Source organism: Peromyscus californicus, unplaced genomic scaffold (assembly GCF_007827085.1).
Source record: "Peromyscus californicus insignis strain IS unplaced genomic scaffold, ASM782708v3 Scaffold_1__1_contigs__length_55948999, whole genome shotgun sequence".
NCBI classification, from domain to species: domain Eukaryota; kingdom Metazoa; phylum Chordata; class Mammalia; order Rodentia; family Cricetidae; genus Peromyscus; species Peromyscus californicus.
This window is the reverse complement of record NW_026294492.1, coordinates 36,715,820-36,722,590: the sequence shown is the minus strand read 5'-3', so window position 1 is coordinate 36,722,590 and position 6,771 is coordinate 36,715,820.

The window sequence follows — 6,771 nt, the reverse complement described above, 5'->3', positions numbered from 1 at the left end:
ACAAACAGCCAGCCATAGGTCCCTCCGCTGGGTTAGGTCCTTTAGAGAGCCTGGCAGAGCCGCAAGGGTGCAAGCTGCTTGACAAATCCACTTGGCCCTATGCTGCCCCCGCTAACTGTTGGGTTAGACGATCCCCACAGTTCACCTGGGTGAGAGAGAAGTGATGAGGGACTAGGTGGCCAGCCAGGCGGACATAGAAGATTGCCTCTTCATGAAAGACAAAGAGACCACCCCTCTCTCTATAGTTGGTTTCGCAAATGGCATTGGTTGAAATGTGGGATAGAGAATTTGGGTTAGGCATCGGCTGAAGAGAGCTGGAAAGTGGTGATTCGAGCAGCTGTCAAGGGTCTCTGGTAGGCGGGGAGGAAGTTTTCAATTCAATTCCACAACGTGTTTTCAGGATCGGTTCCGTTACCCGTGCCAAGATAGTCTGGGAAATACAAGAACTGCAAGATCCCTGCCTTTGACCTTCTCAACTGCAGAAGCTCATAGTGTGCTGCCTAGAACTGAGAAACGAATAAAGTGCATACGGAGGGAGGAAGCAATATTTCTACAGGGAGACAGCTGAAGAGAGGGTGTTATAATAATGGCCCCGACAAGAGACGCTGCGTGCAGGAAAACAAAATTAAAGCCACCATCTACCTTAATGTCACCCTGTGCGGCAGTCACGGGGCACTGTGTTCGGTAGATCACATTTTCAAACCCCATCCTGTAAATGTGTTTGTGCTTATGGCAGTAATCCCGCCCCCACCCCCCGGAAAACAATAGTTCAACACAGGTCCCTCAATCAGCTCCTCTGCTGTGCCCAGGGACTCTGAAGGATTTGGAGGATGCTGGTACCCTACTTGTGTGTGCTTTCTCACTGGGGCCCCAGGTGGGTACAGCACAGGTTTTCTTGCTGAGGCTGTGGGGAGGCCTCAGATCCACTAACAGAGGAACTAGGGTCTTCACAACACGTTTGTGATACTGCTCTTCCGAAAAGGCCTAGAAACCAAACACATCAGGTTTAGAGAAGTGTGTTTCATTGGTATTCTCCCATTCCTGTTAGAATCATTTTCTCTTCGGGACCAACATGCCTTTGGACTCTAGAGAAGGCGCCAATTTTTCCCAGCAGGCATCCTTCACCATCACACTCCCACTTATTTGCCTGACTATGGGGCTGACCAGACCTCCCAGGTCCTGACAATGGCCCCAAGCTAACTGCTGCTACCACCACACCCAGGCAAACCAAGGTGTTGGCTTCTGTCCCCAGAACACAATTATGGCCAACCCTGGAAATCCATCATCTCCACCAGCACTCACATGCCAGTTAGGGTCCGCCCCGATTTAATAATATGGTAATGTTGAACAATAACAAAGGATTAACTTCTGCAAACAGAGAAATCTGAGCTGGGACGCTCTGTGCGCTGAACTGACTTGTCTCATTTGGGGCCACAACCTGTTCTTTGGCAAGGCTGGGTCTTGGGAAGTCATGGTTGGAAGTCACTCTTGTCTGTGGAGGGTGACATCAAGGGTGTACGGGTGAGACAAGGGGGGGCAGTTGTTCACAAGGCAAGGACAACCTAGGCAGCTTCCATTGCCCAGGAATTTGCCCAGTAGAGCAAATCTAGAGAGGACCTGAGAAAGTGAAAGCCGGGGCCTGAGATCTCCTTTCTCTGGGACTGGTTCCTCACCAGGTCTAGGGGCAGGAAGACATTTCTCCAGGGAGGATGCTTTGGGCAGGGTGTAATGAGTATTTCACTTCCCTTTCGTCTTCTACAGTATGCAGAAGGGTGCTCAGGGTTTACAAGCTACTTAACCAAATAAATATTTGTTGAACAAATGTATGAATTCATCTATTTCCTCCTAGCCAGAAACTCCCTAACCCCAAAGGGAAGCAAGTCTTGGGTGAGTCACAAGTAGTCCAATTGTTATATCCAAGACCCTCCATTTCCATATTGTCTACAGTTCTAGGAGTTTGCTGAGAAACCGTCACACAGCAAGACTTTGCTTTCTGCGGGAACAATGCTTCTGAGAAGTTGGGTGTAAGTCAGACTTTTATACAAACAATTTAGCCTTGTAAACACACAATGAGAATGGACTATTTTAAGAATGCTGTGAATCTGTGTAGAAAGAGAACAATTTGGTAAACTAGTAAAAGGGCCAGTGCAGTCAAATCTCAGGAGTTATGCACACCTGTGGACACCGGCTCGCTACCCTCTCCTACATCGTTCTTTAACTGTTGCTAAGAAACTGATTTTAAATAAAGATTTCACTACATTATTCAAAAAGTAAATCTTACTCCTGCTGTTACTCCCCTTCTCCCCAGCATGGGGATCGAACCTGGGGCTTCACGGATGCACATATCCCCAACCTCTATTTTACCTTTTGAGACAAGGTCTTCCTAATTTACCCAGGCAGACCTTGAACTTTCAATCCTTCTGCCTCAACTCCTTGATTAGCTGGGATTACAGGCCTGCTTCATCAGCTCCAGCTGGTGTTAAAAATCAAACAACTGTGTGTGTGGGGTGTGCACCTGTTAGGTCTGTGCATGTAAATGCACACATCAAAGGCAAAGGTTGATGCTGGGTGTCTTCCTCTATCATCTCCCTCACTGAACCTGGAGCTCATCAGTTTGGCTAGCCTGGCGAACACAAGACACTCCTCCTGTCTTTGACTCCCTGGCGCTGGGATTGTAGTCATGCACCACTGTGTCTCGCTTTTTGACATGGGTGCTGGGGATTCTAACTCGGGTCCTCATAGTTGTTCATCCTTATCAGCTGAGCTGTCTCCCCAGCCTCTGGTGCTTTTTTTTTTTTAAATGTGTAAACCATTCAGGCATTGTGGTTCTTGGCCCCCAATCTCAACACTCTGGGGCCAAGGCAGGAAGATTGCCACCAGTTGAGGCCAGCCTGGGTTATACACTGACTTTCCACATCACTGGGCTACAAAGTGGGACCCTGTCTCACCAAACCAAACCAAAACAGTACAACATGACACAATTAAAAAAAGCCGGGGGAGGAGCATAGAACGATAACCCAGTACTTTGGAGGTGGTGGAAAGATCAGGGGTTCAAGGCCAGTCACAGTTAGATACTAAGGCCAGCCTGGACTTCATGAGCTCCTGTCTCAGACAAACAAATAAAACTAAACAGCCAATCAACCACAAGCGAAACAGCAAAACGCCTGTTTCAAAAATGCCTGTTATTGATAATGTTTTCCTCATCTTCCAGGATTGCTGCTGCTGATTCCGAGTAGTGGTAGAGGGGAAACAGTCCAGGGATCATTCACCACCAGCTGTTGATTAGCTGCTGGGAAGCCAGTGAGTCACAGGGGCCCCAGCAGGCAGCCTGGATGCGTTCCTCACTTGGAGAAGGATGGATGTTAAGTGAGAAAATCCAGCCTGAAATGCACAGAGCAACAGGGAGACAAACAGACTCCAAGGTTGTAGGGAGACTTCTTCTTCTTCTTCTTCTTCTTCTTCTTCTTCTTCTTCTTCTTCTTCTTCTTCTTCTTCTTCTTCTTCTTCTTCTTCTTCTTCTTCTTCTTTTTTTGGTTTTTTGAGACAAGGTTTCTCTGTAGCTTTGGAGCCTGTCCTAGACTAGCTCTGTAGACCAGGCTGGCCTCAAACTCACAGAGATCCACCTGCTGGGATTACAGGCATGTGTCACCACCGCCCGGCGCAGGGAGACTTCTACACCCAGGCAAACTGCTCCCTGGTTTTGAGTCCTTACCTCCAGGCAGCAGAGGTTCTCCCAGTGGGAGAAGTATTCGTGTGTGTGTGTGTGTGTGTGTGTGTGTGTGTGTGTGTGTGTGTGTGTGTATGTGTGTGTGTGTGTGTTTGTGTGTGTTGGAGGAAGTGTCTGGGACTAGCTTATCCAGCCTCCAGTTTTACCTGCCTTCTGGGGACTGAATGCATGTGTGTGTGTGTGCAGGGGTGCGATGGGGGGACCTGGGGGTGTGGGGGGGAGTGTCCATGATGGCTGAGAGAGACAAGGAAATAGACTACCAGCGTTCACTGTTCACTAGTAATCAACAGCACTCACACTGCAGGAAGATCATGCAATCATCTCTTACTGTTCAAGGGGGATTGGCCACAGAATCCCTTTGGATACAAAGATCTAAGAATAATCAGTCCCTTATACAGAATGTCCCAGCATTTACATATAATCTATATTCACCATTCTTCCCCTTTACTTGAACTCATCTCTAGATTTCTTAAAATGTAATGCTATGGCAGTAGTTGATACTCTGTACTGTTTTATCATATGACAAGAAGTCTGCATAAGCTTAGAGTAGATGCAGCCCAGCCTACCTCCCCGCCTACTACAATACTCCCATTCCACATTTGGTTGAAATCCTGGAAATAGACCCAGGAACGTAAAGGGACAACGTAATTCCTCTCATGTTTTAAGTTACTCCTGGACATGTGACATGGCTCAGCCTCTGAGGTTTTAAGCCTTTGAAATGTGGGCCTGTAGACTGCCACACATAATCCTGTGTATGCAGACAGGTTAAGCTTAAACCCTACAGGAAGAGCTCACAGAGACAAGGGACACACTTTTTCAGGCTGGTTCCCTAGGCAGGCAGGGATGGCGAAGATCATCTATCTCCCTGGTTACTCCCCATCCTGAGTCACCAAGCCTCAAAGATCTGAAGGAAGTCTTGTCTGGTCTCTTGGAGATTAAGATAATCTTCAATGAAACCTGGCTACTAGCTTCTCTCAATGAACAAATGCATGTTTTCCTGATCCGAACCCTGACCTTTCTCATTGTGAATTGATCTCTATCTATGAATTGTGTTTAACCTGATACCCAGCCTGGTGCTGCCTTACAAAGTGAGGTATGACCCAGGCCTGACCACTTGCTTGGAAAAAGTTTAATCTGCAAGAAACTTGCCCAAGGAAGAGAGAACAGGCACGCACGTCAAATTCTGCAGCCCTTAAAAAGGGGGGGGGGTAAGATACTCATAACATGAAATACACTGTCTTAATCACACAGTTTGGGAGTACAATTCAGTGCTATTAACAACATCTGTGCTGCTCGGCAGTCCTCCCATCATCTATTCACAGCAACCAGCAGTCCTCCTGTCTCCCCCCACAGCATCGACGTTATAAGTGCTTGGGATCACTCCTGACTTTTTATGTGGGTTCTGGGAGTTTGAACTTGAATCCTTAGGCTTATGCAGTAAGTGCTCTTACCCACGGAACCAACCCTCCCTCATTTATTTGTTCAATTTTTTGACTGTATGTCTCCATCATAGGCAAAGAGATAAACACACGGATAGTCACACAGCTTAGTGTTAGTCTCAAAAACGAGCAAATTCTGATCACGTGATGACATGGATAAAACCAAAGAGTGACGTAAGCAAGCAAGGCACAGAAGAAAAACAATCTTGCAATTCCATTTACACGAAAAGACACAGTCACTATGCCACATCCAACCCTTCTGCCCAGCCAGATCGTACACACCCATTGCCAGGATCTAGCCAGGTGGAGACGGTTACAGAAAACCCCAAGAGATCAAATGCAAAGAACAAGAGATCTTGTGGTGCCTAGTCCCAACCGGTACATCTACAACGTATTTCCTACACTCAAGGCTCAGGGATCACTTCAGAAGAGGGAGAGGGACGATCCTGGAGAGCCAGAGGAACAGGAAGTTTGCTGTGTGATTGTGTGTCTAAAAATGTCAGAGAAGCTATAGAAGTCTCATCCACATGGCTGCCTACATGAGACCTGAACAAGGAAGCCACCAACAGACACGGCGACAGAGAAGTGGGTAGGTCAACGAGCATCAACCCTAGACAAGGAACTACAGGCCATTGGGGAATGCTGAGCGAGGGAGAAATGATCTTCCCAGAAAAGATCCTCCCTCCGACTAGTGATCCAATACCAAGTAGTCAGCACTGAGATTAAAATACAGATACCCAAATAACATTATACAGCCAAAACCAGTTGTATTTATGTATTTAGGAACACACACACACACACACACACACACACACACACACACACACACACACACACACTTGTAACCACCACTGAAGAAAAAGAGGACGTGAATTTGAGAGAATAAGGGGTTGGAGGGAGGAAAAAGAAGTAGGAAGATAATGTAATCATACTGTAATTTCAAAAAATATTTTAAAAAAATGACAAAAAGACAAAAAGTAGAATAGTGGTGAGTGAGTGTCAAGGAATAGGGAGTTACCGTTCCTTTGTTACAGAGTGTATTGGGGATGATGAAAAATTCTAGAAATGGTCGCATAACATTGTGAATGTGCTGAATAGGCTGAATGTTACTGAATTGTACAATTAAAAAGATTAAAATGATCAGCCTGACACTGTGCATTTTACCACAAACAAACATGACTTCATGCTGATACCTCCGGATCCCACACAATAGAGTCTATTCTGGTGCCCCTCTCCTCGCCGGTTACTCCTTCCTCGGAGAGCGAGAGACTGCCTCTCCCCGTCTACATTAACTTACTGTTCAATCGGGGTGTCCGTTTTCAGAACTGCCAACACCTGTATCTGTGAGACACAAATGTATTAACGACACTGTTTGTTCGCAGCCTGACTCCAGTTCCCTTCCCTGGCATAACACCAGAGCATAGGGATGGCATGTCTGGGGGGCTCTTTATTCACCACGCCCTTCCGTGCAGTGGTGACATTGCTTATTTATGATATAGTTGGGTTCGTTTGTTATAGTTTCTGTCCTGTTTTGAGTTTCAGCTCACATTCTAATTTTCTTTTTAAACTGACATCCTTTCATGTTTATTCTTTGGGTTTTAACCA